The following is a 25,658-nucleotide window of genomic DNA, read 5'->3' on the forward strand; positions in this document are numbered from 1 at the left end:
CATGAAATAAATTTCCCTCTAAGTACTGCTTTCGTAGTGTCCCAGAGATTTTGATATGATGTTTCTTTGTTCTCATTTACCTCTAAGAATTTTTTAATTTCCTTCCTAATATCTTCTGTTATCCATTCATCATATAAGAGCATATTGTTTAATCTCCAGATGTTGGAATAGTTTCTGTGTTTTACTCTTTCATTTATTTCTAACTTCAATCCATTATGATCTGATAAAATACATGCTAGTGTCTCTATCTTCTTGTATTTGCTAACATTAGCTTTGTGGCATAATATATGGTCTATTTTAGAGAAGGATCCATGTGCTGCTGAGAAGAAAGTGTATTCGCTCTTGGTTGGATGGTATATTCTATAAATGTCCGTTAAGTCTGAATTATTGATTGTGTTATTGAGATCTATGGTTTCTTTGTTCAATTTTTGTCTGGAAGATCTGTCCAGTGGTGAGAGAGGCGTGTTAAAATCACCTAGTATTACTGTGTTATGGTCTATTTGGTTTCTGAAATTGAGAAGGATTTGTTTGACATACATGGATGAGCCACTGTTTGGGGCACAGATGTTTATGATTGTTATATCTTGCTGATTTATGCTTCCCTTAAGCAGTATGAAATGACCTTCTTTATCTCTTCTGACTAACTTTGGCTTGAAGTCCACATTATCGGAAATGAGGATGGATACTCCAGCTTTTTTGCTGAGTCCATGTGCATGGTATGTTTTTCCCCATCCTTTCACCTTTAGTCTATGGGTATCTTTTTCTATGAGGTGAGTCTCTTGCAGGCAACATATTGTTGGATCTTTCTTTTTAATCCAATCTGCCAGTCTATGTCTTTTGATTGATGAATTCAGGCCATTAACATTCAGGGTTATTATAGAGATATGATTTGGTTTCCCGGTCATTTGGTTCATTTTTTATTTATTTGTTTGACACAACTTGTTTCCTCCTTTATTTGACAATTCCTTTAGGATAATTCCTCCCTTTGCTGATTTGCTTCTTTGTTTTTCATCTCTTCCTCATGGAATATTTTGCTGAGAATGTTCTGTAATGCTGGCTTTCTTTTTGTAAATTCTTTTAGCTTTTGTTTATCATGGAAGGATTTTATTTCATCGTCAAATTTGAAGGTAAGTTTTGCTGGGTATAAGATTCTTGGTTGGCATCCATTTTCTTTCAGGGCTTGAAAAATGTTGTTCCAGGCCCTTTTAGCTTTTAGGGTCTGGATTGAAAAATCTGCTGATATGCGTATTGGTTTCCCCCTGAATGTAATTTGGTTCTTTTCTCTCACAGCCTTTAAAATTCTGTCTTTATTTTGTATGTTTGGTATTTTCATTATAATGTGCCTTGGTGTGGGTCTGTTGTAATTTTGTGTATTTGGAGTCCTATAAGCCTCTTGAACTTGATTTTCCATTTCATTCTTCAGATTTGGGAAATTTTCTGATATTATTTCATTGAATAAATTGTTCATTCCTTTGGCTTGTTTCTCTAGGCCTTCCTCAATCCCAATAATTCTTAAATTTGGCCTTTTCATGATATCCCATAGTTCTTGTAGATTCTGTTCATGATTTCTTACCATCTTCTCTGTTTGTTCAACTTTCTTTTCAAGGTTAAATATTTTGTCTTCAATGTCTGAGGTTCTGTCTTCCAGGTGTTCTATCCTATTGGATATGCTTTCTATGGAGTTCTTAATTTGGTTTATTGTTTCCTTCATGTCAAGGATTTCTGTTTGGTTTTTTTTCAATATCTCTAACTCTTTATTGAAATGATCTTTTGCTTCCTGTATTTGCTCTTTTAACTGTCGATTGGTGCGATCATTCAATGCTTGCCTTTGCTCTTTCATCTCATCGTTTGCTTCTCTGATCATTTTAATTATGTACATTCTGAACTCCTTTTCTGTCATTTCTTCTGCCATGCTGTCATTGGGTTTTATTGATGTAACATCTAGATTTGTTTGCAGCATTTTCTTTCCTTGTTTTCTCATATTGTTCAGGTATCAGTGGACCGCTGAGATATTGCAGATTTCCTCTATTGACTTACAATGTCCCTGAAGATTTCTATATATATCCCCCCTTAACCTTCAGTAGGCTGAAGTCTTGGAGGAAGTTGATAATGCGGTGCTCCACAAGGAAGCTGCCTCTCTAGGAGTGGTGTCCTTCAGGTGGGATATAATCCCTGCTAGTGGGCAGAGGTGCCTCCACTTGTTGACCAATGGTCATCCAAAGGGGACCTAGGCTGCGGGCTGAGGCAAGGCCTGTTTGGGCCTGAGTCTCTGGTTTTACCATCCTTGTGGGAAGCCTCACCCAGCAGGGAAGACTCACCCGGTGGGGAGGTGTCGCTGGTCAGTTCCCTCCTAGAGGTTCCCCTCAATTTACAGCTACCGCCTGGGCTGGGCTGCCTTCCTCTGCAAAGTTCCCAGGGGCCCGGCCCTACCTCCTGGGCCTGGGAGCCTCACCCTTCGCAGATGAATCTCCTTAGGCTGCCCCTCCTCAGAGAATCTGCCCACAGGCCTGGAACCTTCGCTCTGCCCTAAGCCTGTCTCTGTGCGGCTCTTCCACCAAGAAGCCTCCTAGATCCTGGGACCCTGCTTTGCACCTAATCGCCTGGCTATGCGGCCCCTCCTCTGAGCAGCCACCTGGGACCCCGAACAATCGCTCTGAGTCCCAGAGACCCGCCACACGCCTCTTCCTTCAGACAGCCGCTCAGTATTCCAGTGCGGTCACTAGGAGTCCAAGAAACTCACTGCGTGCCTCCTCCTCCCACCAACCACTCATAGCCCTGGGCAATCAATCACTCCGAGTCAAAGTGACCCTCCCCGTTCCTCCTCCTTCTCCAGATAACCCCCCGGGTGTTCAGGAGCGGTCGCTCTGAGTGGCTCTGAATCCACGTGACCCGCTGCACGGGTCCTCTGGGCACCGCCCGGAGCTCTGGTGCGGCCACTCGAAACCAAGTGTCCCACCACGCTTCTCCTTCAGGCAGCCCCCCTGTGTTCAGGAGCTGTCACTTTAAGACCAAACAACTCACCACTCGCCTTCTCCTCTGAGCGGCCGCCTGGAGCACTAATGCAGTCACTGCGAGTCCAAAGGACCCGCCGCGCTCCTCCTCCTCCTTCTCCTACTCCTCCGGGCAGGCCCCGGGGTTCAGAAGTGGTCAGAGTCCAAACAGCTCGCCACGCAGCCCCTTCTCTGGCAACCGCCTGCAGCTCTGGTGCAGTCTCTCCGAATCCAAGCGGCCTCGCTCCTCTCCTCCTCCTCAGGGCAGGCCCCGGTGTCCTGAGTCCACACAGTTCTCCCCGCCACTCCTCCCCTGGGCAGCCGCCGGAGCCCCAGTGGCTGCTCCGAGTCCCAGCGCTGTGCCGAGCGGCCTCCTTTCTTCTTCTTCTTCCTTCTCCCTCTCTCTCTCTCTCTCCCTCTCTCTCTCCCTCTCTCTCTCTCTCTCTCTCTCTCTCTCTCTCTCTCTCCCTCTCTCTCTCCCTCTCTCTCTCTCTCTTTCCTAGGGAGGATCCTTTGTCTTTCTCCCCTGTATCTCCATGTCTTCAGATGACATTCTTCTCTCTCTATGTCTGAATCCAAATTTTCCTCATCTTACAAGAATACTAGTCATTGGATTTAGGACCCACTCTAATCCAGTCCAAACTCGCTTTAACCTCATTACATCTACAAAGACCCTATTTCCAAAGAATATCATATTCGCAGGTATCAGGGATTAGGACTTCGACACATCTTGGGGGGGGGGGTGGCAATTCAACCCAAAACACTGAACCTCGGTTATTCATTCAGTCAGTCATTCCCTGGGAAACTTCCCCATGCTGGGCACACTTACAGGTTCTGGAGATATAAGAACAAACAAGATAACACAGTCTTTACCTTCAGAGAGCTGACGGTCTTTGTGGGAGACAGATACCTGCAGTTCGGTTTGGCCAAAGAAAACTTAGTAACATGGGAATTCAAAGAAGAGGCACTTAGCCTGGCACATCAGAGAAATGCTGCCTGGAACAAGTGACATCCAAACCAAGACCCAGATGGGAGAGTGGGAGGCACAGGGAAGAGGATCCCAGGCTGAAGGACAGTCTTTGTTCCAGTCAGGTGTCCAAGAAATCGTGCTTCTATCTGGGACCCCTGTAGCACCGAGTGGTGATGGTGATCACAAGAAATAAGGATGGACAGATAGACAGCAGTTGGTCATGAGGGCCTTTGTACACATACTAAGAAAGACTTTCTCCTCCAGCGTGATTCCCCAAAGAATATCCTGTCACTCTGAGGTCACTGGTCACTACAGCAGTCAAGACTTTTGCAAGTAGTTGGTTAGTTGGTTTCTTACATGTTTGATCAGGTTCCATGATGCTCCTATACTTCACATTATTTTTCTTGAGTTGTTTTACAGTGGTGGAGAAAAGGAGAGGAGATTTCAACCATCATACAGGAAATGTATATAGTGTGGGGTGCCCATAATTTGATTTGAATTTGAAAATCCTCCTTCAGATATGGGCCATAGAGTCAAGGAGGTGGAGAACGACATTGCTAGGCAACGGGACATTCCTGAAAGACGTCTAATGGAGGAGTGTCATGATCAGATCACTGAAGTGGCCTTTCAAACTATGGTTTGGAGAAAGTGGGTTTTTAGAGAGCAAATGAAAGACTACGGTAATAACCCAGTAAGAAGCAATGGTGGTCTAAACAAAAGTACTGGCAATGAAAATGGAGAGACACAAACAGATTTTAAGGGTATAAAGAAGGCAACATACAGGGCTGGGCTTGTGGCTCAGTGGTAGAATGCTTGCCTAGCACATGTGAGGCACTGGGTTCCATCCTCAGCACCAGGTAAAAAATAAAGTTATTATATCCATCTACAACTGAAAATATTTTTTAAAAAAGAAGGCAATATTCAGAGTATGACTAAACATGGAAGGAAAACTGGTCATGTTAGAGACAGAATAAATCAATAAAATCTTCCCATCCATCAGTCCTTTTTTATCCAATTAATGTCAAACTTTCACACCGACCTCTTGAAGAGCATGTTAAAATGAAACCAAATGGATTTCCAGCTTTGGCATGCACACAATGCTACAGGCATCTCCCAGCCATGCAGAGCTGACAGAGAGGACAAAACAAATCCTGGCCTTGTATGTACACAGTCAAGTCTTTAGCAAAAGGAATAAGCTCAGCTGCAAAGGCAAATATCAGAGTGGTAGCCAGATGGGTTGAGGCAAAATGGCCAAAGGACACAGAAAGCCCAGGGATGTTTGAAGGACCTGGTCCAATCAAATGTGTAGAACACAGTAAAGAGGAATTCAGGGGTCCTCTCTGCCCTCCCCACCCAGGCAGGCCGGCCATCAGGCAGGCAGGCAGGAGGTTATTTGTAGACAAATTATCCATGGTCAACAATGGACTGGTATAAAGATCCAGGTTCCTGTCCCAGGAAGAAGGATCGGTGACTGCTGCACAGTGTCAGGGCCTGGTCCCAGGTTAAGTGCAGTCCCCAAAAAGGGACTATGCCTTTGGGCAGGAAAGTCAGAGAGCAAATAGAAGAAGATTTGGGGGTTAGGCCAACAATGGTCAAGAGAAAAGACAGATGTCACTTGGGGAAATGTGAGTATCAGAGTATGTTGATGGATCATCAGATCCCAAGTTCAAGTAGACGACTGGCCATCAAGTCCCAGCAGAGGCATTGAGACGGTCGGTCTACTTCTTGCCTGAATTGGTTTGGGCTCAAAACCATCAGAGGGTCAGGGGGTGCAATTGGGAGGGAGGTATATCCACAGGTCGGAAGCAGGGCAACTGGGCAACATAAAGGCATGGAAACTGAGGCAAGAGGCCGAGAGGTCTGAATTTATCCTGCTTGATGGCACAACGCCCCCACCATGGATGTACTCATGGGATGTACCACTGAATTACCCACTTGGAAGTCTACAGGGGTGACATTAAGAAACAACTCTTACCAGTGGTGTACACCAGTAATCCAGTGACTTGAGAAGCAGAGGCAGGAGGATGGGAAGTTCAAAGCCAGCCTCAGCAAAAGCGAGGTGCTAAAACAATTCGGTGAGACCCGTCTCTAAATAAAATACAGAATAGGGCTGGGGATGTGACTCAGTGGTCAAGTGCCCCTGAGTTCAATCCCCAGTAAACCCCACGAAAAAACCCAACTCTTAATTATGTCAACATTAATTGAGCACCTACCATATGCATCGCTCCACTTTGAGGGACATGAAGATGCCAAAGACATGGTCTCTGCCTCCACGTATCTTACTATAAAGCAAGTATGATAAGAGACTCAAAAGTAATCATGTGAGAAGTCCTGGCCAAATTCTGTGGAGTGTGTTGGAGATGAAGAACAGCAAGAAGAACAGGAGTCTCGTAAACCTCTTGAGAAGAGATCGTGGCTAATTTTGTCTGAAGGGTGCAAGTCTAGCCATTGTTCTATCAGAGATTCAGCCACTTCTCAGTGACACCACCTGCCTCTAACTCCAAGTGTGAAATCACAGCCACTGTTATTTTATCCATGTTTCGCTCAACCATCTGAGTCTTAGTCTTAAAGGGGAGGGGAGCCTAGGATTCTGTATGCCAGGACTGGAAATCTCCAGCTCTGTCGCTGACTGAACAAGTCGCCATCTCTGCCTTTCCTGACCTCCCTGAACTTCAATTTTCCTCCACATAAAATGGGAACAAAGACATGCTTGCTTCAAAGAGGTGTTGCAAGGCTTAAGTAAAGGAATGCACGTGAATGGGTTCTGTAAACTTTAGAGAACTGAAAACACATTTATGATTTCAGTGGTGTCCTAACTTGAGCCTGAACTGGATTTTAGTCATCTCTGGGTGGGTTTGATGAACTGGCATGTGGGGACATTGGGGAGCCACTCCATGGTAGGGTGGGGAAGTGGTTTAGCTTACATAACAGGAAAAGAGACAAAGACCAATAGGCAGCAAGTGGGAGGCTTCAAATAACCATGCCCAGCTGAGCCTCAATACCAGGAGTCAGAATTCAGAGAAAGGGCTACATGTAGGAGCCGGAGGAGCTTCTTTACTAAGGGGACATTATCCCTGCCACTTTAGGACCCAGTGACAAATGAAAAAACAAAAAGGGGTAAATTGGGTGCCTTTCCAGCATAGGGCAACCTTCAGAGAAAAGATGCTATTTAATCACCCAGTTTCCTTAGGGGGCAAAGTGTTTGATATGGACACCATATAAAGCACCTGCTGTCCCTCACCCTCAAGCTGCCTGAGGATCTACAGACATTACCAGCATGGGGGAAGACAGGAATGACCGTGCCATGAAATGTGCCTGGGAATGACAAGAGTCAGCAAAGATAGGACACTTCCTCACATCTGACCCCAACGGTGATACTCACAGGTAGGTGAGCCCTGAGAACTCAAGTCACATGGTCAGGATGAGTGTTAGATGCCACATGAGTCCAGGTACCATAATTGCTGTTTCCAGTCATTTCAATTGCTTCATTTTTTTAAGAAGCTGGAGAAGGATGTGTTACCCAGCAAAGCTAGAAGCCCCCTCTGATAAAGACCACCCAGAAGTTTGCCAAGGCATTGGAAAGCATCTGCAGGTCCTCTCAGCAAATGCTGCTCAGATCAGCGACAGTGTCCAGTAAACAACTTCTCTTGGATTTCATCTCCCTTGTTTTCCAAGTCTGGGAGAGAAGGGAAAGACCAGGGGAAGGATGTGTAAGATTGTAACATGGGAACTGCAGGGTGAGGTGGGAAAGGCAGAGAGAAAAACAGCAACTGTACAAGAAATTGCAAAACATCCCTTTTAAGTGGAGATGAGGCAAAAGTGAGCCAGAGACAGCAGAATGCCCTCTGTCTTCTAAAGATAGGATAGGAAGTCTGACCCTGGGTGGCAACATTGGATTTTTTTTCCTCTTTCCCTGCATCTCACCACCATTAAATCAAGAATTCTCACCAAGTGTCTTGAGAGGAGCTTCAGACGTGTCCAGCATTACCACACAGATGCATGCATTCCCTCAACAAGGAGAGAGCAAATAATTCATCCAAGGCCTGCCAAGACAGCTCTCTGGCTCCATAGTGCTCCCTGAGGTTGAAGGTTGGCGCTTGCTAGACAAGGTGGAGCCCAACATACAACAGGGGTCTCCTTAGCAAGTTGGAGCTTTTGCACAAATGCCAGCTTGCAGGGTACTCTGACCAGTTTATCTGTGGCCCCAGCCCCAGCAGGAAGCCTCAGTTCAGCTTCATCCAGCAAATCCTCCTCTGACAGAATCTGATGCCTATTTCCCCAGTCCATACTGGGTGCCAACCATGATTCTGGGTCAACAAGACCTGGCCCCTGACTGCCATGGAGGAGTTCAGACTTAAAATGGATGGGGTAGGAGGGCAGTTGACCCATAGGCTCCAAAATGGGTAGAGAGCAGCTGATTAGAGAGTGGGCTGGTGTGGGTTTGGGGAGGGTGGCTTTTCCAAGATGTGGAGTTATTTCAGCACAGTTTTAAATAGTAAGTAGGAGTTTACTAGGCCAGAAAAGAAGGGAAGAGGAATAGCTAAATTTGTTAGAGCTTAGTGTGTGCCAGGCAGAGTGTAAAGTGTATTTCAGGGAGAAAGAACAACAGCGGGGCCCAAAGTCTTAGCAATGTGAAAGGGCTTGATATCTGTATCGAAGGCAGATTCTGTGCAAAGAAAGTGTAGTGCACTGCAGGAGTTGTCAAACTGTAAGTCTAGAAAGGTGACAAGTGATAAGGCTTTGAAATCTACTATATGTATAGACGCATGCACACAAATATCTATCTATACATATATAATATATATACATATATTAGAAATCTAGATAGATGATGAACGATAGATATTTATGTGTGTGTGTGTGTGTGTGTGTGTGTGTGTGTGTGTGCATATATTGGATATAGTGATGAAGATTCTTGTGTATTTCTTATTTATTTATTTATTTATATGCAGTGATGAGAATTGAACCCAGTGCCTCACACATGCCAGGCAAGCACCCTACCACTGAGCTACAAGCCCAGTCTTATTTCTATTTTATATTTTGTGTATCTATATTTTCTTTTTTTTTTTCCACCAATAGAGAGAAAAGAGGCTGAGATGAGCACCGTCTTGCAAAGTGTGTGCTCTATTCCGCACGTACTGGGGAGCCACTGAACATTCTTAAGCAGAAGACTGAGGTAGCCAGGTGTGAGCCATTGAAAACTGCTTAGGTGGAGGCCCTCAGTGACTCACTCCCTTCCTGTTTCCCCAAGATCATCTTCCCTGTGCCACCTGCAGACCCAGAAGTCAAGCTTGTGGGATTAGACCTCTCATTCCAGAGACAGGAAGTTGCCAGCAGTGAGCACAGAGGCCCGGTCAACGAGTACATTTCTCTGCCCACTCGGAGCCCCCAGAACTTGACAGCAGGCACAAAACAACCTGGCTCTGCCCCAAGCACAAACACAGGGGGGAGAGAACAGGTGGCGAAGCACTCACAAAAGCTGGAAAAGAAGGCAGATTTTTTTTTTCCGTACAATGTAGGAGCTTTCATTACTAGAAAATAAAATCCTGTCTGAGCAAATGCCAGGAAAACGATTAAGGGCTCAATTCAGATCGGGAGGCTCGGCCGGGCACTGCTGAGCAGGGAGCTGAACAATGTCAGTCCCACTCTCAGTGCACGTCACGTTTGGGGTGAGCAGCCCAAGTCCCAGCCAGGCCTCTCGCCGCCAGTTTTGCAGAATCACAGTTAAGCTTTGGCCACTTGGTTTCAGTTAAAAGGATTGTGTGGAAGGAGGAATAAAAGGTCCTTGCGTGCAGACCAGCTATTGCCTCCAAGGACTAAGAAGAAATGCAGTGGAGATGGTGCCAGGCCCTGCAGAAATGTTTCTTCCCTGTGGTTCTCAGGCTCCCCAGCCTGACCCAGGAAGGGCATGAGCTGGTGGAGGAGCAAGGCCTGGCTCGGGAGCCCCTTTTCACTGCCTTTACGGACTTCAGGCAAGATTTTAACTTCTCAGAGTCTCAAGTGTCTTCATCTATTAAGTGAAGGTAATAACGTACAGGGTTACTATGGAGATAAAATGAAATGACGTACGTAAAGCACCAATAAAGTGACATTTAGTAATTGGTAATGTCTTCTTTTCCTTTTTTTTTTTTTTTTTTTTTTTTTTTTGCCAGAAAAACAAAGAATTGTGGCACAGTGGGAAAGGTATAAGATTAGAGATTGGGAAACTAACATTTCAGTCCTGATTCAACTACTAATAAGCTGTGTAATCTTGGTGAGTCACTCGGTCTCTCTGGGCTTTACTTTTCCTCACTGAAAATTGAAGATTTTGGAGTAAATAATCTCTAAGGGCCCCTTGTCTCTCTGACTTTCAATATTAATTATTATTACCCATATTAAGCAAATGCTTATGTGTCAGACAGGATGCCCAGCAATGCACATCTATTACCTAATCAAGTATTATTATTCCCAGTTTACAAGTGAAGAAAATAAAGTTTACAGAGGTTTAGAAAAGTGTCCCTGTTTGCATTACTAGTAACAGCAGGTTAGAAAGTTTGCCCTGACTTAATTTTTTTTTTTTTTAACTAATTAGTCTTTGCTCCAGGGTTCCAAGGCATTTTTCTAAATAGGTAATAAAATCAAACCACTCTACAGGTTCTAGGTCAGGCTTAAACAGCTACCAGTTCTTGAAACTAAAATTGGAGTTTCAAGACTGAGGGATACTGATTCACTTTAGCAGTGTAAAATGGGCCCCACAGGGGAGAAAATATTCCATCAGGAGGTAGGACACATGCACTGCAAATGACCATTCCTGGGGCTTTCAATCATGGCAGAGAGAGAGCATTGTTCTTGGACCCAGGGAGTCAGGCAGATAGTCCACAGCAAGGGGTCAGCACGAGGATGCTAGAATAGGCCTCTCATGAAGCCAAGCATGGGTTCAAGCAAAGGTATAGGCTATTGGGACTACACCATTGTGGAGGAGATGGGGAAAAGAAAGAACTGCGACTTGAGAGCCAGTTGCTACCTCTAGAGACCCAGGCCTTAGTCTGACTTACAGCAAGGAGTCACAGGAAGAAATATCCAAGCCCAGTTCTCATGGCCATGGAGTCCTGGACTGGAAAAGTCAATGGTTGCTAAGCCTTATATGAACTGTCTATCATTCTAAGACAAACCAAAATTAATGGTTTAAAACAATAAAGTTTTTGTTTTTTTTTTTTTAATTTTTAGTTGTAGAAGGACACAATACTTTTATTTAATTTTTTTTATGTGGTGTTGAGGATAGAACCCAGGGCCTCACACATGCTAGGCAAGTGCTTCACCACTGAGCCACAACCACAACCCCAAGATGTATTATTTTGCAAAAATTTTTTAGTTGGCTGAGCTCATATGGGCAGTTACTCAGCTCCATGTAATATCTGCTGGATTTGCTCCTGTGGCTGCCTTCAGCTAGGAGATTCACTGAGCTAGAACATGAGGATGTCTTTTCTCCAATGTCTGGCAGTTGGTGCTGACTACCAGCTGGGACACATCAGTTGTCTGCCACATGGACTTTCATCTTCCAGGGCCTCTCTCCACATGGTCTCTCCACCTGCCTATCCTGGACATGTCAACATAGCAGGTGGCTTCCAAGAAAGAAAAATCAGAATCAGGTCAACAAAGAATCAACTGCATTTTTTTATACTAGCAACAAAAAATATGAAATTGAAGTTTAACAAAAGAAAAACAGTGCCTTGGACAATTCCAAAGCATGAAACACTTGGGTGTTAACTAAAAACTACAAAATACTGACAAAAGAAATTTTAAAATAATTAAATAAATGGAAAGATATACCATGTTCATGAATTGGAAGACTCACTATTGTTAGCACACCACTTCTCTCCAAATTTATCTGTAGATTTATGAAAAACTAAACATTTTCCCAATCAATAGAGTGAGTTTTACAGATAATTACAAGCTGATTTTTTTTAAAGGCAAAGGAACTAGAATTTCAAAACCAACTTTTATAAGAAACAGGAAATGAGTGGTTAAGCAAACTCTGGTACATCCATACAATGACATTGAACTGAACAATAAAACGGAATAAAATATTGAAGTACACAATGACTTGGATGAATCTTCAAAGCATTCATTATTCTTTCCAAAGCATTCATTATTCTAAGTGAAAGAAGTTAGACTCAAATTTTATTTACTATATGACTCCATTTAAATGTCATTCTGGAATAGGCAAATATAAAGACTTACTCAAGAAAATGTAATATTGGGTATAGGGCAGATAAAAAAGGTCAGTGGAACAGAATAAAGAGACCAGAAACATACCAGCACACATATGATCAATTTATTATTTGACATAGGTGCAAAGACAATTAAATAGAAAAAGGGTAGACTTTTTGGCAAAGGTTGTTGGAACATTTGGATGCTGACATGCAATATGAATTTCGATCTACAACCCACACCTTGTACAAAATTTAATACAATGAATTATAGACCTAAGTGTGAAAAGTAAAATTAGAAAACCTTCAGAAGAAAACATAGGAGAGCTGGGTATGGTGATGCAAACCTGTAATCCCAGCATCTCAGGAGGCTGAGCAGGAGAATTGCAAGTCCAAAGCTGGCCTCAGCAACTTAGAAGGCCCTAAGCAACTTAGTGAGACCCTTTTTCAAAATTAAAAAGTTTTTAAAAGGGCTGGGGATGTGGATCAGTGGTTAAATGCCCCTGGGTTCAATCCCTGGTACCAAAAAAAAAAAAAAAAAAAAAAAAAAAGGAAGAAAGAAAGAAAAAAACCATAGGAGAAAATATTCATGATCTTGGATTAGGAAGAGTTTTTAGTAGGACAATAAAAGCACAATGTATTAAAGAAAATACTGATAAAATTGATTTAATTTTTTTTCTCTATTTAAGACACATCATTCTGGAAAATACAAAAATATAGGTACACAGTCCAGATCAGTGATTGCCAGAGATCAAAGGTTGGCAGAGAGTTTGAGTACAAAGAGGGAGTTTGAGGGAATGTGAGAACATTTTAAATTCCGATTGTATCACTGGTTACACAATTCTATGTATATGTCAAAAAGCACAACACTATATAATGAATATAAATTTCACTTTACTGAAATATAAAAATAAATAACAAAATTCAGTCACTTTTCCTTCAGACCCATATGATACCATATGTTGTTCCCATGGCAAACCAAAATTTCTAAATATTAAACCTTGCCATTAATAACAAAATGACAATTTAATCAAAGAAATGTCATTTTTACCTCACCACTGTATTTTTAAAAATATTCTAGTACTACCTTGTATTGGCAATAATTCGATAGATAAAGTGGACATAATCAATAGCAATGAGGGGCATGTAAATTAGCACAACTTTTTGGAGAGCGACATGGCAATATATGTCAAAAACCTTCAGTATTCTTACCCCTTGGAAAAATAAAGCCACGTCTAGGAGTCAATCCTCATGAAATAATCAGAGATTCTGATGAAGATCATTAGCTTTGCTACACTGAAATGCCATCTCCCTATTACAGGACAGATGTGCAGTGAGTCCAAAACACATGTTGGCGACTCTCTAGATGGTGACTGACTTCCATAAAACATCTGCTTCCAGCCAGGAACCTGGTGGAAAGAGATGTCTACCTCTTGGCCCATTTTGTCAGAATGAGACCTTCTGTGTAACAGTGTTCAACGATTGTCTACACTTGCTGTGGCTGACGAAAGTGATGGATGTATTCCCAGTGAATGAGCAAGTGATACCCCTTGCCATGCGCAGGGAGATGGCAGGGATTCCCCATCTAGACTGCTGACTTCATGAGAGGCAAACCTCTGAGACCAGATGGAAGGCAATCAAAGAGGCAGGAGAGTCAGCTTAGTAGACCCTGAGGACTGCTGGGAAAGCCAGGGAATTCAGGGCAGCTGCCACTCAGCCTGAGCCCAGGCTACATCAGCAGATTCGGACGGGAACTAACATCCAAGGTGGCTAGGGAGTTCAAGAAGACAGCTCAGTTTGGCTCAGCATTCCAGAAAGAAAAGAAACATCCTGCTCATCATCCAAAGAGAAGAGTCTCAACTGAGAAATGTCAGGCAAGGGCTTTTGAACCATGAACTATTCTCTTAATCTCAGCTAATGTTCCATTTATTCCTCACTCTGCATTGTTATCTGGATGCTGCGATGCCATTTCCCAGCCCCGGCTGTTAAATACAGCTGCCTCTGCTCTGGACCTGGTGCTCCAGAGGCCCTTTCAGTCCTGACACCCGAGCCCACTCCTCTGCCCCAGGTTCCTCCAGCCCCCACCCCACCTGCACACACACCCCATCTACACACACACACACACACACACACCTCACACCATCAGAGGTTATGACAGACACTGTATGGGCTTAGTTGATGGAATCAAGTTATTAAGGAAGCAAGAAATCATTCCTTAACAGTGTGTCTTTAAGTTGGAGGACACATAATTCAGAAAGGTTAAGTAATCTTTCCAGGACAATGGGGCTAATAAGCTAACCAAAGATATAACTTTGAATTCATTCATTTACCAAGTATTGTATTAATAAGTACCTATGCTGTGCCACTCATCACTTTGCAAGATGCAAGCATTCAGCTATAGTGGGGAACAAGACAGACTCAATCTCTGCCCTCAAGACAACCGCTGTGTACCTGGAGTAAGACACAGGTCGGAGAGCCACCCCAGCTGGCCACAGAGACAAAAGTAAACTCGTGTTTTTGACACCAAGCACAGCACTTTCCGCCTTTTACTGGAAGTGATCCTTCCGTGGGAAGCACAACGCCCTGGAAGTTCTCCAGCAGAAGTCAAGGTGCACCTGTGTGACCAGGTGTGGGTGCTGAGCAGATGCTGGGTGGAGGTGTTGAGGCTGTGAACCAAAGTTCTGGACTCATGAAACCTTTTCAAGACTGCTCCCATGTCACACTCTCAATAAGGACACTCCAACCACTTGCCTCCTACTGCAGGGTCAACCTCCTGTCCCTGAAAACGCTTCTTCGTCATGCTTGTGATCTTCCTGAATAACATATTGCTGATTTACTATGCCTATTGTCTGGCGTATGTCTTCACATTCTAAGTCCCCCAAGGGCAGGGAATCCTTACCTGGTTTGTTCACTGATGTGTTCCCAGCGCCTGGACATCCTGGTACACAAAAGTACACAGTAATTATTTTTTTGTATGAATCAGTGAAAGTAAAGATTATATATGTGTTAAACAGACAGATGGTTCTAATCAGATAGGAGTAATGGACAGAAAAAGGGGGACTGATCTGGGCACTAAGATGCCAGTCAGTAGGAGAGGGGTTAACTTCTGCAGCCAAGAGAGGTATGCTGTGAGAACCAGAAGGGGTGGCCAGGCAGGTCACAGCCTAGAAAACAGAAGACCCTGCAGGAGGCAGAGTGTCTATTCTTCTCTGTGCTCAGCAGCATGTCAGGTATCTGAGAGCCAGGAAGCCAGGGTGGATCAGGAAGTGCATGGCCATCTGTGTTCTGCAAGGTCCAAGGAGTCCAGGGGTTAGATGAGAGTCAGGGGTTGGGGATCAAAGCCAGGAAAGGCTGAAATTCAGGAAGTCTGAGAGAACAAGATAATGGTACCAATGCACCACAACACAGAGGAAGCCCGGTCCTGAGGCAGGAATGGTGGGAACCGAGATTCCTTTCAAGCTTCTCCAGGCAGTGTGTGGTCCTTCAGGCTGCAGGAGTGAGCCGGGAAGAGGGTATGGTTTAGGGGTCTCTTCCCTACCTCACGTGTAATGGCTTCATGTTTGTAGCTTGACATTGACCGTGGCAAAAGTATTTACAACAAGGAAACAGGAAAACGCTACAAATCAGGGACCATTTGCTTGTTTGTTGGGCAACTGGTTGTTAAACATTCAACAGTACATCCCTGGCAGAGTTAATTACATAACTGGGACTGCAGGGAGATCCTGTTCTTGGCTGAAAGAAGGGGCTGGAATTAGAGGTGGGCACTCAGGTTGAGGCATGCCACACGGAAAGATCCTGTGCCCTTGGGTAATACAGGTAGAGCAGAACAACACTTAAGGGGCTCCTTCTCCGGGGGTCTGCTATTCACTATAGAATCTACATAGGGATACTTTCTTTTAAATTGATAATCCAGGGACTCATTGAATCCTTTTATTCATTCATTCATTCAACAAGTACTCATAGAAGATCTATCATGGCCAGGATATCAGCTAGAACACAGCCTTCCTGGAACTTGTGACCTAACACAGGTATCCACAGACTATGGCCTGAGTGCCAAATGTAGCGTCTAACCTCTTTAAGTACAACCGTCCAGTTTGGGGTGGGGTTTACAACTTTAAAGGATTGTAAAGATGAATAAAGAAGAAAGAGGAAAAAGAGGAACAAGAGGAATGACAGAGACCCTCTGCAGCTGGCAAATCCTGAAATATTTACTTTCCAGGCCTTTACTGAAAACGTTTGTTTGGTCCAGTAAAGCAGATGAACCTTGCTCCTTTACAGTCACTCTGACTGTTGAAAGGGAAAGGTTTGGGACAGGACTGGGCCTGACGAAAGAACCAGAAGTAGGCAAGGTGATTCTTACAAAGCATGAGGCTGGGAATTTCTGGGCAACAACTGAGTTACCAGGTAGAAATGTGTTATTTGCAAATCTTTGGCTGAGCACCAGACGATGAGACCGAGGACTGAGGACTGAGTGCAAGGAGAGGGCAGGTCAGGGGTTAGCCCAGGAATGCAAGAGGGAACAAAGTCAGAGGACGCTTGCTGAAGTTAATAGCGAAGGTGGAGAACAATAACCACAGCCAAGGTGCCTGCACTGCACACATACTAACATCAAGGAGAAGCTGGTCCTATTGTTAGTACCATTTGACAGATGAGGAAATGAGACACAGAACAGTAAAGTAACTTATCAATAGTCACAGGGCTAGTCAGTAGTGAAGTCAGGATTTAAAACCAGAGAGTTTGATTTTAGGATTCATGTTCTTAACCACTACACAATTGGTAGGGAAAGAAAGAAAAGCAGATGGAGAAGGAGGACAGGAAGAGGAATGTGGAGATTAGTCAAATCCAAACCCAAGGGGTGAGCAGAGGAAAGCAGGGCTCCGGCCACAGTCAGGCAACAGAGGATGTCCCCCAACCCCATGACAAATGTGTCTGAGCCTTCTCTGTGCCAGGTTCTCTGCTGGAGTCTGCAGGTCCAGAAACGAGTTGACTAGGCTCTGTCTAGAGGGGAGTAAACAGGCAATGCAAATACAGTCTAGATCAGGATCTGTGGAGACCATTAGGGCTCATGGAGAAAGCAGCTCCACTCCAAAGGAGCTGAGCTATAAGTTTGGAGCCAGGTGCAAGGGAGGGATGTGGAGCTCGGCTGCCTAGCATCCCCTGGATGAACCACCCTCTGGAACAGGTAACAAAAGGAAATGGTTCAAAGGACAGTTCACCAATGTGACACCAAAAGCATATGTCCTGTCGAAAGCCAGAGAAAAGACCAACCGGATGGTAGAGAGGGAAGGGTGCAGCTGGGAAGTTCAGATGGGCTGGCAGAAGACAGAACAAGCAGAAATGGAACAAGGGAACCAAGACATGTTTTTTCAGGTCTTGGTCACACCACCATCCATACCTCACAGGTTTTTTTGCTTCCTCTTATTTCCTAAAAGCCGACTCTCCATCTGCTTTATGATCTTATAAATTACTGACATTAGCGCCCCCTACTGCTCGGGGAGACATGGGCAGCGCTGGGCACTGGATACTCCAGCTTCTCCTGCCTGCCTCCCCAGTCCACTGACCTTCCCGGGATGAGCTCACGGCTTTCCTCTAAAACAGCGTTAGACTCCTTTACTTACATTTCTCCCCATAAACATTCCCTCCACAGCGGTAGGTTGCTGGGAACCTGCTGGCTTTGGTGACTTCACCTTTCTCCCTCTGGGAAATGAAGCGACTCTGCAGTCACTGAGGCCACAATAACAGTGCAAGTCATCAGCAGTTCTTGGCAGAGCAGAGAAATGTCAAGGTTGTTGGATGTCCGAATGGAGCTGGAGGTCCTCGGGTTAATGTAGCAGAAAAAAATGACAGCATTCAGAGTCACAGGCTATTCCAACAATTGTCAAGTCCTCAGCAATTCTCATTAAAAAAGACTCTTTGACCGTTCTGACAACAGGGAGGGCGGTGCGCAGGCTATAATTCTTTTCTGGTTTCTGACATGTAGATTGATGTGCCTGTCATGAGCATTACCGTGGGCACAGTTGCTGCTGGGCCACCATGGAACAACCATGGAACCATATTGGACAACCATGGAACTGTTGACCCAGAATTCCCTCCACCTGAGATCTACTCACCCACCCCCTCCATGTGACTTGGTGTTTTGGGGGCCTTGTCTACCCTGCCAACCTTGATTAAGATTCAGCCCTTGACCAAGGTGGACCAATCGGGGCTCTTGCTTGGGTTTCTCTCTTTTGGAAGAAGAGGTTCTGTCTCTTCGGTGGTGGTGGAGGTTGGAAGATGCAAGCGTCAGATCTTTTAGTAGCTGCATATACAACCACGCGGAGAGGACTGTCTACAGTGAGAGAAGATGCAAATGCAGAAATCAAGCCGAGGTTAGCGGGGTGAAAAAGAGCCTCGGCAGCATCCAAGTCCAGGGATCCAGTGGCTCCTGAGGCCAACTTGCAGCCGTGTCGCCTGCCATTTGGCAGTTGACTGTTTCCTGGATTCCATAAGCAGGGAAGTAGTGTATTTTGCCTACGCTGCTTCCAGCTCGAGTCTCTTCTACTTGGCTGTGAACAGTGCCTGAATCCACCTGTGCTTCTGGTAACACTGACTATAAGGTAGCACGAATAGAGTAAGAGTTCTCAGGAATGTCCTTGCTTTGCTCTCACAGTTGGGGTTCCAATGTGCAGCGACAGCTGTCCCTAGCCCAGGGGACCACATCAAGTCCGATAGCCACCTCCCCGTGCTTATCCACACCTGACTGGGCCCTGCCTGCTCCAGCCTATCTCCAGCTTCTCATTTGCTCAGTCACTCCAACCCACGTCTGCTTGGTCCTTCTCCCTGGATTTGAACCACTGCTTCATTCCTAGATATTTCTTCTCTTTCAGCCTGAGAGGTATTCAAACCCTCCAGCCTGCAACCTGAGTTTGCCTTGATCAGTCAGCATGAAGGTCCAAACCCTCATAAGCACAGTGAATCACTTAATGTTAAGCGGTGTAGTGTAGACCAGAACTTCCAGAGAAGACCAGAAAAGGAGAAAATGGGTATGGAAAACAAATGCCTCAAATTTGGAGTCATAGAAAAGATATTCCAACCTGGAAAAAAAATAAAAATAGGCAAAGGCATTGAAACAGAAAAGAGCTTAGGGTTAAGAGCACTACAAACAAGAAATAAGCCAGCCTAGAGAACAGTGTTATCAGAAAGGGGCCAGCATGAGGTAAATCTGAGAGATAAGATAAAGTCAAATTACATAAGGTCTTAACAATCAGGCAGAGGAGGTTAGTCTTAATATGCAGGAATGCATCATGGTAGGTTTTTGTTCAGAGAAACATCATGAGGAAAATTATATTTAAACTATTTCTTACAGAAGTCAAGAAAAGAGAATATCTACCTGATTTACACAAAAGATATGAGAAAGGATAATGTTTATTTCCTATGCCAAAAATATCCTTTACTGACCATTCCACTGCGACAGGTTGAGTCAGCGCGCCAGTGGGGGGCTAACTCGGCCCAGTTGTAGGCCGCCCCCAGGTGCAGGAGACCGCCTTTCCAGCTGCCTGAGGCCAGTTCCTCTTACTTCTCCTGCGAAGGTTCCGCAGGCGCACGTCCTTGAGCTTTTAGCGATTCCCATTCACCAGTCAAGGGCTCTGGGGTCTTGTGTGCAGCCTAGGCTTTCTGAACTATGCTGAGTTGAATAGCTCCATAATCTTGTAACTGGTTGATACTGGCTCTGTGACTAGAGTGATTTGCCAGGAGTGCATTATGTAGTATGACATCCAGGCAAATATTTTTCCTGTAAACATCTCCTGAAAAAGTCATCCCTTGACAAGGTTCTTGGGATATGAATGGCAGAAATGGTTGTATGCACTCCAAAAAACTGTTCTATTACTATGGAAGTGAAAAGGGAGTCAAGCTAGGGAACTCAGATTGATCTCTGAGATGACCCCAAAACTTTAGCAAGACTGAATGATATGAAAGGAAAACCTGTATGTGTGGAACAAGGACAGAAACTAGCAAAAGAGAAAGGAGCATGCTGCTATGTGGAATGTTCAGCTTTAACCCAGAAGGGACTGAAGACTGTTTTCAATAAGGCTATCATAGACATTTTAACTCCAAAGAAACACGTGGTTAAAAAAAGAATAGGATCAAGATGTATAAACTTGTTTGATTACGTGAGAAACATCTTCAGTGGCCGAGGAAACTGTCAACTTCTCTCAGAAAGCATGTGAAAATGGTACAGCTATACGAGAACTCTCTTAGATTATGAAGCAATTTAAAACTTGAAAGGAAAAAAAAAACCTGTCCTCAGAATTCTATGAAGTTCATTAAGAATGTTTCTTAAAGGTCTAAGAAGCAGCAAACAGCATCTGAAGCCACAATCTATTATAAATACTTATTTCAACTAGAAGGTATAATCTCTCAGGGGTTTCATAGTTTAGAAAGCTACAATCACATTGTGTCGAAACTACATAGAAAAACAGTGCTATAAATGGAACTGCTTGGTTTTGACCACACACATTTCTGCACAGTGCTTGTGGACTCTTCATAAAGAAATATATTCTCCCTTTTGCTCTAATTAATTGTTCTTGTACATAAATTGCTTTCTATTTCACTATATCCAGAGTGGTGAAATAACAAGGCCAGCCACGTAGCCAAAGGTCGCTCTAAGTGTACAGGAGATGGGCCATACCTAGGAGAGAATGTATGAGATCAAAAAAGAACAAACGTTTTTTATTACTTGAGCACAAGTTAAGTGTAACCTAAATATTTCTATATTAAAGCTTAATGTGCTTTCTTAAAGGAAAAAAAAAGTTTTTACTATCTTGATTGAAGACTTATAATAAAACCCTTAATAGAAAATTGAGTAATCTTCATACAAACAATGTACACAAAAGAAAATACATTTAGAACATTCAGAATTCAAAACATCTGTAGTAATCATGCAAAGGTAATTCAAACAAAAATGAGGCAATATTTTCAATCACAAAATATTTTAAATGTATTCTGTCATATATAACTAATTAGAAAAAAATTCATGAAGAACATTAAACACTGTTAACTATGTTATAAAAATAAAATCTTCAAAAAATAAAAAAATAAAAATATCCTTTACTTTCTTAAAGATTTTGTTTTTGTTTGTGTAAAGTCTTTTTATCTTCAGGAGTGCTATTTTAAAAGTTGAATGTGTTCAATATAAAATTTTAAAAATACAGACAAGTAAATTTAGAAAATGAAAGATCCCCCCAAAATTCACACACAAAATAAGCATTAAGATGTTTGTAAACATCATTCTAGAATGATTTATAATAAACAAGCCAAAAATTATTTGTCTTATATGAATACTTTCTTTCATATTTAGCAATCCATTTTCCACTGGTTGCTTTTGCGTTGATGAATTCCTCTTATCACAATTAAAATATCATTTGAGTCACAGAAAATTTAAGTTACATTTACCTTTTTTTAGAATTCTAACACGTAGCTCAAATAAGCATTTTCCTAGATTTGTTCTATGAAATGATTAGAGTTACAAGGTATTCAGCCCCAAATAAGGGGGTTAAGTTTAGGAAAGTTTGCATCCTTTGTAGAAATTAAAGATTTCTAGATGCTTTACAATTAATTGGTGGAATCTAATGAAATTTGCTCCAAGAAACACTTTTCCAATGAATTTGTTAATTTATAATTGTATAATTCTAATTGAAATAAATATATTCAAAAACAAAGAGCTGAAAACACCATCCTGGTCCAAATGTCCTACACCCATAGAAATTATGGAACAAAGCCCCTTTCCATAGGACAGTCGTGATCTCCTGTTACCCAGTGAGGCGGGTAGTGGCCACATGGACACTTTACAAGGGTATAGAGACTTGAATTCAAGCATCTGCTTGAGGTTGGATGTGTAATTGTGAAGATCTCTTTCAGCCCTGAGAACCTGAATTTTAATTGACAGCATTTAATTTAAAAATTCAAAAAAATCCTCTTTCAGATCCAATCACACATTTGCCAGCCTGGAGCAAGCCACATCCTCTCTAGGTCTCCGTTTTGACATCCATGAAATAAAGGCACTTTCTTTCTCTCCTTTTTTTTTTAATTTTTATTTTTTAGATGAGGCCAGAGCTGTCATCTGACCCTAAGCCACATCTCTACATTCCCCCGGGGTCCTTTCCAACAGGACATAAGGACATACTCACGTCCCCTGCTCCCCTGACTTCCACGGCCTCAGGGAACACCTCTGTTCTTCCTCAACATAGAGGAAGAAATGGTGTAAGCAAACAAAACCATCAAGGATTGCTCACTTGTGCACACAAAGCACGCACCCAACAGCTGGAAAACAAAGAAAGTAGGTGAAAGGTGAAGTTGTTTTGCTGAATGGGTGTCAGAGGTTGGCTTACAAATCCACAGGGAGGACCAGAGCTCCACTAATGCTAACCTTGCTGTGAAAAGTCTTTAATCCCAGCAGCCCAGCATCTAGCTCCCTCCCCAGCTTCTTTGAAAGATCTAGAAGCAGGGAAGGTCTGGTTTGGGAGTGGTGGTGGTGGTTTCGTTTTGTTGATTTTCCAGAAAAACAAATGGAATTTTATTTAAAAAAAAAAAAAGGCTGAGCTCAGCTAGAGACCCTTCCTCTCCCTAAGAAAAAACCCTTGCACTGTTCCAGGGTGCCCCAGGGCCCCACATGATTTGGCTTCCCTGACCCCTAGAAGAAGTCTGGTTGTTTTGTGAGCTTCCCAGAGCCCATAGAAACCCAATTCCATGCCTCTTTTTCTTCTTAGTGGTGAACAAGAACCAACCAGGGGAAGTGAAAGAGAATTTATTTCATCTGGTATACTTTGCAAGCAGGAATGAAATATCTTTGCGTTGTGGTCTCTTTCTGAGATGACCTTCTACCCATCCTCCAAGCAAAATATCACAAAGACCAGCAAATCCTGAGTCTAATTAAGTCTGTGAAAGGCACAGGCTGATTCTTTGACTGAACCCAACACTCTTGAAACAAGCACTGATTTAAAACCCTTGTGGCTCCTCCCTGGCTGCAGAAGTGTTACCAGTAGTCTTGCAGTTATACCGCTCTTAGTGTCACCAGCTCAGCCTTGGTGCTTTTGCTCAATTTGAGATAGAATCCAGAAGACGTAAGCAAGCAATACCATCTGAACAGGCTCTCTTGGGGCTTATGCTCAAGCCTAAGGGAGATGCTGCATGGGTGAGTGATCCCAGACTGGTTCTCCAAGGACATGTAAACAGAAAAAAAGTCAGGCTGGTGCAGGCACACAGTAGCTGTTGCACATGGCCCCAGGAACTTTGCACACACGTGTCTTACCACTTCTTGCTCTTGGCACCAGGGTTTGCCCTTGACATGGTGAACTGCTCGAGCACATTGAGTCTTTCTGTGCCCAACTCACAAAAGATAATGGAGACTCTCATTGCCACGTATCAGTCAAGTTCAGGCATATTGTGCATGTGGGGGGCACTGGAAAGCTTAGGAGAAACCTGAGTCCTGAACCTGGTCAGTGGTCGGATCAAATTTTGAGGACATCTTGTGTTAGGCAGGAAAGGAATCAGGGCCTCCCGCCCTGCTCCTGTTTCAGAACCAAGCCCCTTGTTCATGTTTGCATGCAGTATACAAATTACACAAGCAGTCTAATATTTTTGGTGCAGTGCCCAAGGTCTAGTGTTCCTTTGGTCCCATGTCTCTAACCTTAGAAGCTTTCACCTTAATTTACTTCAATATTCGTTGGTTCTGTGCCCATAATCACCTTGTGTTCACTGTAGAGAGAACTTATCATGCTTAGTTACTTATGCCCAAGGTAGAAAACAGGTCTCCCCCAAAGCCTCAAGAACCAGCTGGAGGACTGTCCTGTACCTGCTGGCTAATACGTTTTATAGCTTTAGCGGAATTTTGTCAAGACCTCACTTGATATAAAGGTTGTAAGGAAGGGGAAGCACACCAAGAAGTAGGGTTCCCAGAACTTTCCCAGTTTTAGCACTGAAAGTCCCGTGTCCCAGGAAGTCTAATAACATCAGGCAAACTGAAAAGCTGGTCATTTTCATATCTACCAAAAGATTTGAACTGCCAAGTGTCAAATCGGCTAGAATCAGTACAAAGCATCTCATGACCCTTTTATAGACTTAAGTTTCCAAAAAGGAGCAAAGGAAAAATGAGATCTAGAATTTTCTACTCAAAGTATGATCCACAGATCAACAGAATCCATATCATCCAGGAGGTTGGTAGAAATGTAAAAACTCGGGCCCCATCTCAGACTTACTGAGTCAAAACTCTGCAGTTTAACAGGGCCTCAAAAGAGTCTTTAGCACAAGGATTCCAAGCACATTGGAGACTGAGGTGTGAGGACCCAGGGAAAGATATCTCGCTGAGTAAATGACAGCTGAGTCCCAAAGTCAGTAGGAGTCAGTAGGCGGAGAGGGGTGGGAGGAAGCACAGGGAACTGGAAAACAAGGGCAGAAAGGCAAAGAAAATAACAATGTGTTCATTAACCCTGAGTCATTTGTTGCTTCTGGGTGTGAGAGATGGAAACTAACCTGGAAAGACCGGTGGAGAAGGCAGTGGAAGTCCTTGACCATCAGACTGGGGTAGAGTTCTGTATCTTCCCTGGTGTCCCAAGGTTCAGTTAGCTACCAAACTGTTTTATGTCCTGAAAGTTAGAGCTCATCCTTCCCCAGACCTAGACTGGCAGCCACTGGATTCCCAAAATGCCAGCAGAGAAGGCTTCAGCAGGAGCCACTGCGTTCAGGTTTAGACTCTTCTCTCCAGGGTCCTTTGAAGGTCAGAGCCCTGAGTTCCTTATGGAACTGCCTCCAGAGCTGGCAATTAAAGGGATGCAAACCCAAGCCCTCCATTTCCAAATGAAAAGTTAACAAAATGAAGAAAAATGAGAAGTCTTGAGTAATGTCTCTTTTTTTCTGACACACAATATGGAGTAATGATTAGTCTTTGTTTCCATTTCCTAAATCACACACACACCAAAAGAATAGCCCTTAGGCTAACCTCATGGGTTGTTAAGTTTCACTGAATTATGCAAACAAAGCTCATAGAACTTTGCCTAACAAGACCGACTAGGGGCTCCCTAGAAGGCAAGTCCCTGAATTAAACCATTGCCTTTATAATAAAGCAGGAGTTGGAGACATGGCTTTTTTTTTAGTTGGGGGACTGGGAATGACAGCCAGCTTTCAAGTTGAACACCAATCATCCCCTTCTGCTGGTATTCATATCCCTGTACGGTCCCCTCTCACATTATACCAGAGTTGGCCCATGTGACCAATAGCACTTGGCAAAACTGATAATATGTCACTTCTTTTTTTTTTTTTAATTTATTTTTAATTGTAAACAAATGGGATACATGTTGTTTCTGTTTGTACATGAAGTAAGGCATACCATTTGTGTAATCATACATTTATATAGGGTAATGGTGTTTGATTCATTCTGTTATTTTTTCCTCCCCCCACCCTTCACACCCCTCTTTTCCCTCTATACAGTCCCTCCTTCCTCCATTCTTGCGCCCCTCCCACCCCCCCATTATGTGT

The 25,658-nt window shown here is 43.5% G+C and overlaps 1 long non-coding RNA gene across 1 annotated transcript; it reads right to left on the bottom strand.

Moving 5' to 3' along the window:
* Positions 1 to 11,010: 11,010 nt before the first annotated feature.
* Positions 11,011 to 16,248, bottom strand: LOC306645442. Its single transcript, XR_013759653.1, has 4 exons — positions 15,688 to 16,248; positions 15,049 to 15,087; positions 13,362 to 13,919; positions 11,011 to 11,561 (listed from the first exon to the last, which is right to left on the bottom strand). It is a non-coding gene; the product is annotated as an uncharacterized lncRNA (long non-coding RNA).
* Between the last annotated feature and the right edge of the window lie 9,410 nt (positions 16,249 to 25,658).

Source organism: Sciurus vulgaris, assembly GCF_902686455.1.
Source record: "Sciurus vulgaris genome assembly, chromosome: 15".
Taxonomy (NCBI): domain Eukaryota; kingdom Metazoa; phylum Chordata; class Mammalia; order Rodentia; family Sciuridae; genus Sciurus; species Sciurus vulgaris.